We start from the raw sequence: 10,810 nt of genomic DNA, 5'->3' as shown, positions 1-10,810 counted from the left end.
AAAATAATAGACAGACAATTAAAAAACACGCCGACAGTCTGGTTTCTGTTCGCAAGAGATATAAAATTCACACCCAGTCTTATTACTGCAACCTCTGTTCCTTTAATCCTGTTAACTGCATTTCATCATACGAATATAATGCCTTTTCAAGACACTAGCTGCCCCCTTCACCTAATCTTTGAATTCCTTCTCCGTCCCTGTTAGAATTACGGTGTCAACTGTTGCCCGGCAACAAGTTCTATTGCTGAGACATTCCATATCGACAATTTCGTCTGCGCTTGTTATTATTATTCTCCCCGAACTTAAAACCCTTTCAAGCATCCTCCTCAGTTTCCTTTACTGCATGGCCAATTTAAAAATTGAACAACAAGGACTAAACGCTACAACCCTGTCTCACTCCCTCCTCAACTACTACTTTCGTTTCATGTCGTTCAGTTTTCTTTCTGTCCCTTTTGTACATAACTTCAGAATTTCACCGAGTATACTCCATTCGATATTGCCGCATCATTAGCAGAAGTATAGCAGGGTGTCTTATTTCTTATACGGTGGAGTGTTGGAATGTGGCCGATCTGTCCGCGGCGTTAATTGAATGTGCGGCCGGCGTGTGCTATTGGCCTCTGCGTTCGGCGTCCATCCGGCAGCTGGCGCAGCGGTCGCGGTCAGTGAGTATGAGGCTCCAGCGACAGACGGGCCAGTCCCGGCTCCCTCCTGCGTGCAGCGCGAAGAGGCTGCGCGCCGGTTTGACACCCGCTCTCCAAAGGTAAGACCGAGCAGCGCTGCCGCGAAGCTGATTCGACACACAGTAAAGGACCTCCAATCGTACGGCTCATGTAGCGCGGGTCCAGAACTGTCAGGGGCGGCCTCGAAAACCACTGCCAAGTTCTTAGCCCTACGATTGCAGTAGCTTATAAAACAGGGCATTTCGTACTTAATTTGGCATGTAACTTGCCACTGTAGGTCTAATAATTGTACTTAACTAATAGCTAACCTATAAATCATGATTTATTTTGAATAAAATGTATAGTAGTAAACTTTACGATGGTTTAGTAGCAACGTAACATTTTCCTCCTCCAAGTGTTCTAGGGTTAAGGGAAAAAGTGAAAATAGCAACACTGTTCAAGACTGTGTGTCCATAATTCCACTAATACTGGAAAATAATAGAGCATTGGCATAAAACTGTGTGTACTTTCAGGGAATTTTTGAGAACGCATTTGTCGTATTCCTACTTTATTCAACCACGTATTACATATTACAAATCTGAAAACTAATTTCATTTACGTCTTACGAACTTTAACTACACTACTGCACAAAGATTGTTTTACATCGTTACCAAAGCACGCCTAAAAATGATTTGTTTTTACACCCTCGCACCAAACTCGTGGACTACTAAGCCAATAAATCTGACAATCATATTGATGAAGGTTTCTCGGGTATCCAGCCGGGTGGTAGCGTTGATATTTCGCGACGTTTCGGGAAGTGTCATACTACCCATCTTCTGACAATCATAACTCGCTTTAGTTATTTGCTGTTTTTATGATCCTGCCTTACCTTTCTATCCTTAATTTTAAGAAGCATGTCTCTACTACACTATATTTTTATAGAATGTTTCAACGCATTTCTGTGAAGTACAAATGGATACTTCCATGTTTAATCCGTTCAGACACGCGAGTGTGCTCGTTCACAGTGTTAAGCTTCCAGTTCCCATGGCTCTTCCAACTGGTGACTCGCAATGTTTTGTAACACAGTCTTGTGGAGCGTGTCTAGAAATTTTGTACTTCCGACAGGTCTAAACTTAATACGTTTATCACAAAAGGCATTATACTTTGTAACGTGAGCTCTATGGATACAGGCTAGTGGCCTGAAGCGGTGGTCAATTGTCAGCTATGCTTGCCGTCAGTTCGATCGATGTAAAAGACCTGAAACTCCATACTCTTCCCACTTACTGAATACATCAAAAATTTCGGTCAAACAGCTCTTGTCACTTGGCCGGTCTGAGTATGTAAGCAGCCAGAGTTAAGTTCTGACTCCAAATGACTTATTGCAGTTTCTTATGAGGAGCTTTATTATTATTATTATTCATAAAACCCAAGCTAGTGCTTAAATTAGTGACATTATCTTCATATTTTGTATGGAAGTAAAAGAATGAATTTTAAAAAATACGAGTAAACATTTTTCACTAGGGGTCGTATTATTTATCATTGTTGCAGGCCCACAGTGACTTTAGACTGCCCCTAGTTCCAACAAAATATCTGTTTGACGGCCGATTTACCTCTACAGCCAACACCACTAACTAATCAGGTACTTAACGAACGTTCGACAAAAATATCCACATCTGTTAAAGTTGTGCCGGCCGTAGTGCCGAGCGGTTCTAAGCGCTACAGTCTGGAACCGCGCGACCGCTACGGTCGCAGGTTCGAATCCTTCCTCGGGCATGGATGTGTGTGCTGTCCTTAGGTTTAAGTAGTTATAAGTTCTAGGGGACTGATGACCACAGCAATTAAGTCTCATAGTGCTCAGAGACATTTTGTTAAAGTTGTACAAGCAATCCTTTAATAGGTATGCAGCGTAGAGTATTTAACGAATAACAATTATTCTCACACTTTACCCAACACTCCTTGTAATCTGTTTTGCACATAACTGTTTTCGTCTGCCTCACATTTTTTCCCCTTTGTTGATCATTCTATCGCCAAAATAACTATGCTTGTATGCCGTACCAGATGTCATACTAATTAATTCTTGTAAGTATTTTCCATAGGCTTCTTTCCTTCATTACTATTTTAATTTACTTTTCATTTCGTATGTTATCTGTACTATTAATTTTTGAAATCGTTTCTTAGCATCTAGTATCACAACCTTCCAGATTCTCATAACCTTTGTTCCATTTGCTTAGGGATATGGTGTCTTTTACTGCAAGAACTTATTAATTAATTACGTATCATTACTTAATTACATAAGGGCTATTTTATGGAAATCTTTCTCCACGACAGGCATAAAAACTATAGTGCAATCCTTGATTCGGCAATTCTGTATTACCTTACTTTCTCATCTTCCACAGCTCTCATTCTCACTTATGTTTTTGGCCCAGTAAGCGCTTCAAACAGTTACCACTGTCTGATTTGACTGAGTGCGGTACTTTGTATTTTCTATTTGGAATTTCTCTTTTTCTCTGATATGAACAGAAATCTGAGGTGATTATTTCTTTTCCGTTCTGTTTCTACATTTTAATTTAATGTATGTCTTGTGATCAATTTTCTGAACCTATAACAGCTTTGGGATGAAGCTAGAGGCTATAAATATTCTTCTTTGTAAACACGATGTTGTCGTTCCAGAAAAGAAAAGCACTGCTGAAGGAGAAGATGAAGAAGAATAAGAAGAAGAAGATGAAGAAAAGGAACAAAATTATCCATTAATCTTCAACGCTCTTCTCTATTTCGATAGTTGGTGACTATTGTCCACATAGGTTTCTAGTCAACATCCTTTAAAATTTGTCGCTGGTAATAACGCAGTTTGTTCTACAAGCAACAAGACGTACCAAGAAAACAATCATATAAATTCTTCAGCTTGAGCTGGTCTTTGATTGGATGGATCGGATGAAATTGTGAAATATAACAATCATTATGCTCGTCATGCAACATCTCTGGAAACAAAGTACCTGTGGGTTTTTGATTTTCCCAGCTTTCATAATTTGCTAATGGAACTGAACTACTAGTAAAAAATTTAGACTTGTACGCTATACTTTCATTAGACACAGTTCCGGCTGCTAAACACTCGTTAGGATGGTTTTTTCCTGTCTTACACAAGCGAATGAAGTATTTCAAGTCACTGGATGAATTAGAAAGTTATATTCTGACATGAATGAAAACCACAGCTTGGAAGGTAACTGCGGAATGGAGAAAGGGTAAAATAAAACTGCGGAGGATAAGAGTTCAAGTTTTCCTAGAAACTCACTATAATGAGTTACTTGTAACCAATGTATTCATTCTCATCTTATCACCCTTGAATATCCTTCCGAGAAATTTAAGAACATTATTTTTGAAAATTTGTTAGTGCAAGTTCTAGTATACGAAATAAATATCATCGTCTACGATTCTCAGAACGGAGAGTGTGTTTTCTTGAATCCGTTACAATATTACGTCAGGTGCTTTAGCAGTCAGTCATGCTTCTACGATGTGGCTGCTGCGTCTCTAATTGGTGCTCCGTGTACTGTTGATCTATTGCAAAACTACATGTTCGGTTTTATAGTTTAAGTAGCTTGTCTCGCCGATTTAAAGAAACGATTACGTTTACCCCACTTAACGGCTAACGTAGCGTTGTTCCACGTCGTAATGTAGACGGAGATAATGATATTTACTAATATGGCGAGACGCGTCGCTCTGCCTGGTGTTCTGTAAACTAAGGCCTCGTAAGCAGCCTACAGAGACGAGACAGATGTCCGTCCTACATTTGAATACAGCACTGAGAGGTACATAAGTACTGAATACAACTTCTCTACCTGACTGCAGAACACATAGGCAACTCATGACTGAGAACCGATCTTTATTATTGGGAAATATACAGGGTGTCCCAGAAGTCTTTCCCTGGCTAAAAATATGCACAAGGCACAAAATGACGCATAGACAAATATCTTTTATTTTGAAGCGCAGGTAACATGTTTAAGTTTTGCACACACACTCGAACCCTGGATCTCCTTCTTCCATGGCAGACGCTCTATCCATCTCTTTTTTTTTTTTTTTTTAAATTGTTCTGTAATGTTCGTAGCGTTTGTTCTGGGCTGACGTCATAGGAAATACGTTCAAGTTCGTCGTTCATTTCTTTGCTCAGCTTTTTTTTATTACAGAGGGCCAGCGCCTCTCTGACCGAACACTGTGAGCTACCGTGCCGGCATCCATCCGAACCACCGAGGGCACAGAGGATAGTGCGACTGCAGGGATTTATCCCTTGCACGCTCCCCGTGAGACCCCCATTCCCAACTTAATGTCCACACACTACATTCGTAGTGCCCCTGCCCATAACACTCATTACTTGCAGCAGACAATCTTACCGAGTCCTGTAAGAGCTCGGGCAATGGGTGTGCATCCGCTCAAGTCAATGGCCGGTTAGCCTTAGCTATATGAAGGTGGTATCTATTCTTTCGGACATGTCCGAAAGAAAAGATACCATCTTCACAGAACGGAAATAAGGTTAGCTCATTTTGTACACGGAGTCCTCAAAGTCCTGTTGCCATTTTAAAAACTGATAACTAGGAATCTATTAGAATGAGCCGTTTTGGGTTATTGTAAAAGGTTACCAGCTCCCAGGTTTTCTTTTTGTGCCTCAATTTTTGCGCCCTACACGTCTTTCGTAGAACTAAAAGATATTATACTCAGGTGACGAAAGCCATTGGATTGGGATATTCACGTATACAGATCGCAGTGGCATTGCGTACACAAGGTATAAAAGGGCAGAGTAATAGCGAGGCTGTAATCGGTACTCAGGCGAGTCATGTGAAAAGGTGTCCAACATAATTATGGCGCACGACGGGAGTTAAGGCTTTGTAGCTAGATGTATGGGTCATTCCATTTCGGCGATCGTTAGGTAGTCCAGCATTATGAGATCCACAATGTCAAGTGTGTGTCGAGTATACCAAATTTACCTCTCGCCTCGGGCAACGCAGTGGCTGACGGCCTACTCTGAACGACTGAGAGCAGCGGGTTTTGCATTCAGTTGTCAGTGCTAACAGACAAGTAAAATGCGTGAAATCACTCCAGAAATCAATACCGGCTGCACAACGAACGTATGCCAGGACACTGCTGCGAGTTTTGGTGTTAATGGGCTATGGCAACAACGACGCACGCGAGAGCCTATGCTAACCGCACATCACCTGTATCGCCTCTCCTAGGCTCGTGACTATATTCGTTGGAGCCCAAAGGACTGGAAAACAGTGGCCTGGTCAGATGAGTCCCGATATCAGTTGGTAAAAGCTGACGGTAGGATTCCAGTGTGGCGCAGAAACCACGTAGTCATCGTTCCAAGTTGTCAAAACACTGTGCAAGCTGGTGGCGGCTCCACAGTGGCGTGGGCAGTGTTTCCATGGAATGAACTGGGTCCTCTACTCTAGCTGAACCGATCGTTGAAGTAGTTATGTTCGACTACTTGAAAACCATTTGCAGCCCTTCAAGGACTTCATGTTCCCAAAGAACAATGGAATTTTTATGGATGACAACCGTCATGTCACGGGGTCACAATTGTTCGCGACTGGTTTGAAGAACATTCTGCACAATTCGAGCGCCGGATTTGGCCACCCAGAACTCACGACATGTGTCCCATTGAACATTTATGGGACATAATCGGGAGGTGACTGCGTGCACATAACCCTGAACCGGCGACACTTTCGAAATTATGTACGGCTATAGAGGCAACATGGATCAATATTTCTGGCTGAGTCCATGCTACGTCGAGTTGATGCACTATGCCGCGCAAAAGGAGGTCCGACACGATCTTAGAAGATATCCCACGACTTTTGTCACTGCAGTGTAGTGTTCTACTCATGTTCAGGTCTGCATTAGAGCTTCAGCAGTTCTGCTTCTTATTTAATTCGTGTTGATGAGTATCAATGTCATTCACTGGTGTTGTGTGGAAGCGATCTTTCACGCAACCAAACAGAAGTCTAATGCCGTGGCGCTGAGAGAGGGCGTGGACAATGTGATGCACGAGAAACTTGACTTCTGGCGACTGCGTTGAAATACGGCTTGTACGCTGACAATATGTGCTTGAAACACAAGGGAACGTCCACCCCTGGAAGGTCTTTCAAATTTCCACTCTCCTTTTAGTTTACGAACCACTTCATTACACTTCATTCTGTGCGTAGTGCCGTGCTACAATGGCGTTGATAACTGTGCAGTATCGTTATCACAGATTTGGATTCTGCATAGTAAATGGCGCATTGTGTCTTGTCCTAGTCTGCTGCCATTTTGAATCACTCCAAGTCAGATGTGCAACAAAGGACAAAGGCAAAAAGAACTTTAAGGACCACTAAGCGTTTTACAACAGACTCCCTACCCTGATAGTTTTACAAGTGAATAAAAGAAAGACAGTTTTCGTTGCGCTGAAACTTTATCTCGAAATTTCTATTACCAATATTCTCCTCCTACGGCCAAAATTTTTTGCCTACAACGTACATAGGGAGGAATGATGATTCATGTTGAGAAAAAGAGAAATTAGAACTCCGAAAGAATTTAGTTCGATTTTCCGACGTTTTGTTCTAGAGTGGAAGGGCAGAAAAAGTCTCAAAGCGGTTCTTTGCACCCTCTGTCGAACCATCAAGTTTGAATAACAGAGCAGTGTGGTAGATGTGTGCAGATGCAGCTGCCTTCTAGGCCAGCAATAGTTTGTAACGTTGTGATTACACCAACGGCTTATGTGGTGGGCAGTTGCTTTGGGGTTCAGCTGGTCATGTGAGTGTTGTAAGTGAGAGGAGTCATTGTGCCCTTATGACCTAAAAAGCTGGACCGGTTCAACCTCTGTCCAGCCGTTGCGCGTCCAGGTGCCGGTGCGGCACATGTGAGCAGAGAATAAAAAGTCCGCTCACGACTCGCCAGTACTCGTTCATTCATCAGCCTTGCTGCTTGCGTAATAACAAACAACTGCTTCGGCCCGCAGCTCAAATCTACGTGAGCCTAAGGCGGGCCGTCTGTAATGGACACTGTTGGTTTTTTGGCAACACTGTAACACTCTGCTAACATTCCGTAATCTCACTGGAGGAAATTTCCATAGGCTGCACCTCAGATTAGAGTGTTTTTTTCTTCTCTTAATCTCTTCGAAATTACTGTAGATTTCGAAATGTGGAAAAGGGAGGGAGGGGCGGGGAATGACGCTAAAAGACCAAAATAAGACAGATTCGGGATAGTTGCCTGTCACTAGCTGAGTGTTCTGCAAGAATATTCATCAACCAGTTTGCGTAAGTTTTATATTATTATTTTAGTCGCATATTGTTTATATCAGTTTTAATCTTAATTTACATACATGTTGATAAATATGTTGGAACTGCAAACATACTGTCTTCTCAGAAATTCATCGATGGAGTATGTTATCAAGCATAAATGACTTCAGTTCGTTTTTAAAACTTTCTCTACCAGCACCTTTAATTCACAAGGGAGTCGGTCAAATATTTTTGTGACTCACCACTTTGTCCTTTTTTTCTGAGAATAATTGAGGCTATTTTAGTTCCCAGTATTTGATTTATGAATGTTATTGTCATTTTCCAATTGCGCTGATTCTTCACAGCAAATTGAAAAGAGTCATAGTGCTGCGAAGTATTGGGGCCATGTTACCCTGGGAACAATCAAGATGATTTAAGGACAAGGGTCGACCATTGATATCAAAGGTCAGTTTTCTCCTCTCTCAGGCAATTGTGCTTATCTTCAAGGCCACTAGTCAATATTCTTCGTGGGACAAGGTGTCCATGTTCTGTAGAAGTTAGCCAATTGCCCGTATCACTTTCATTAATGACCTGCCATAATTTATTAACCAGTTATTCAAATAGACATATATCATCATGACTGGTTCTTTCTACCACCTTTACTTAACACCCAATTATAATGACTTATCACCCAAAAATAATGAATCTCCCCCACCAGCCCCATTGTACTACTAACCATAAGACTGATTCATCAGATGTGTTCCGTCTGCCCTAGTGGATGGCTCATGATGAACCATCAGGCAGACTTTTCATTGTGTTGTCATGTACCTGAAAATTTTACCCAGTTTCGTTTCTTTTAGCAATTTGCAGCAGAATATTATGCCCGATGGGATTTCTGCGATGTATGACTGTCTTCTTCCATTGCTGTCGACAGTTTTGTTACAGTACTCCTTATTTTACAAATTGCCCATTTTTCTATATCATAAATATATGTTTAACAGTTACTACACAACATTATTTAAACAAATACATTTCTAAACTACTGACAGCTTACTATAGTCTTTGAAATTAATGATTAACATCGATTAGATGTGTACTAACCTCATGCATAGGTGTGTGTTAAAAATGGCCCATACACTATCAGGTCGCCTAAGAAGTGTCTGATACTAAGACGTTACTATTGACTTGTAAATAACGATGGAAATTATGAACTTTTCTGCCGGCCGCGGTGGTCTCGCGGTTCTAGGCGCGCAGTCCAGAACCACGCGACTGCTACGGTCGCAGGCTCGAATCCTGCCTCGGGCATGGATGTGTGTGATGTCCTTAGGTTAGTTAGGTTTAAGTAGTTCTAAGTTCTAGGGGACTGATGACCACAGCTGTTAAGTCCCATAGTGCTCAGAGCCATATGAATTTTTCTAGTCATGCCACAAATGTGATAAATCACTTTTACCACTAGGATAGGAAGTGAGGAGGAGGGACTCACTATTTAGTGAGTCCTTTATTACATAGTGCAAATTTACATTATGGTTCACTATGGGGTGGGAAGGGTGCACAGCTTTTATTACGCTGAACTTTGTCCCCAGTGGCCGGTGACTGAAGTGGAGAGAATGGGCACGATACGCACCACCGAAGGCTTCCACCAGACATGCCTGATGGAGCAGAGAACACTTTGCTCGACATTGATACCCACCCACCAGCAAGATGAGAGTTTCTTCTGTACTGCATGTTTACCACCACTACAGCTCCCATGATGTGGTGTGCCAGCTTACATTGCCACATCCCACCAAAGTCGGCTGCAGATTAAGTCTCTAAAATAATTCTCTTAGCATGTCCACTGGTAGCATCACGCTGGTTGAGTGGAGGGGGGAGGGGAGGGGGGTGATGAATGATGGAAGGCTTCCCACACAGGATTGCGGTGGATGGAACAATGAATCCGTTGTGCCCATACCAGCCTGCATCAGGAGGCGTGTCGCTGCTTGCTGTGGATCACTCTGCAGAGATTAAGACGTGTTTAATGAACATTGTATCGCTGTAGGTTCTTCAAATCTAACAACTGCATAATTACTTACATTGACCTGACAGTTTTTGTAACAAGACCAATCAGCAGCCATTTTGACGCCCCTGTAGTATATTTAAACGATTAGTTACGGTTATGCAAATATCATTGCTGTAGAGATCGTCAATCCTCTGCAGGTCTTCCTGTGAACCGCTACAGCTCGCTGGCCTTGGAATTTTCCTATAGAGAACGGCAACCTGTCAACATCTAAATTCAAGTATCGGTTGCTTTTGATGCTCATCCAACTACCTACTTTGTTAGTGAAGAAGTAGGAACTCTTTTATAAACATAAGCAACTTCTGCTCGGACGAGAAAGTATTAAGAACACGGTTGATACGTATATTTAACCTTTAAGCAACTACTATCATTGTAGTGCCTATCTACCTACGATATCTAATCAAAAATAAGTGAGTGACGGATAATAATAGTATCAATATTGTAGCCATCAGAGATTCATGCTGACCTACTTAAGAGTCGTCAGGTGCATTTTCACGTCTATTACGGCAGATATTTGCAACTGGTAGCTGCAGTCAGATCAAACAAATACTGATCATCACATCTTTAATGCATGTATTGTTCTTCATTACAAACAAAACTGGTCTCATTTGACATTCGTTTATCGGTACGTATTAACAAGGAACTGCTTACGTATACTCCAAAATCCCGTTGTAGATTAGAGTCTTTAGTATGCAGATAAGGTCTGATTAAACCATCATGTAGAACCGATAGAGGTACTCAAAGTACCCTCCGCCACACACCGTCAGGTGGCTTGCGGAGTATGGATGTAGATGTAGACGTAAATGCATAACACAGGTATCCTTGATTCCATGTTCCACAAAGCTTCTCCCAAACGGTGT

The 10,810-nt window shown here is 41.9% G+C and overlaps 1 protein-coding gene across 1 annotated transcript in view; it reads left to right on the top strand.

Annotated features, from left to right (window-relative positions):
• Positions 1–667: 667 nt before the first annotated feature.
• Positions 668–10,810, top strand: part of LOC124606877 — a 97,493-nt gene continuing 87,350 nt past the window's right edge. Inside the window, exon 1 of the mRNA XM_047138969.1 lies at positions 668–760. The gene's annotated coding sequence lies outside the window, so the exon portion shown is untranslated. The remainder of the gene's footprint in view (positions 761–10,810) is intronic.

The sequence above is a fragment of the Schistocerca americana genome, chromosome 3, assembly GCF_021461395.2.
Source record: "Schistocerca americana isolate TAMUIC-IGC-003095 chromosome 3, iqSchAmer2.1, whole genome shotgun sequence".
Classification (NCBI taxonomy): Eukaryota; Metazoa; Arthropoda; class Insecta; order Orthoptera; family Acrididae; genus Schistocerca; species Schistocerca americana.
The sequence above is the reverse complement of the archived record's forward strand: the minus strand, read 5'-3'. Positions and strand labels throughout refer to the sequence as shown.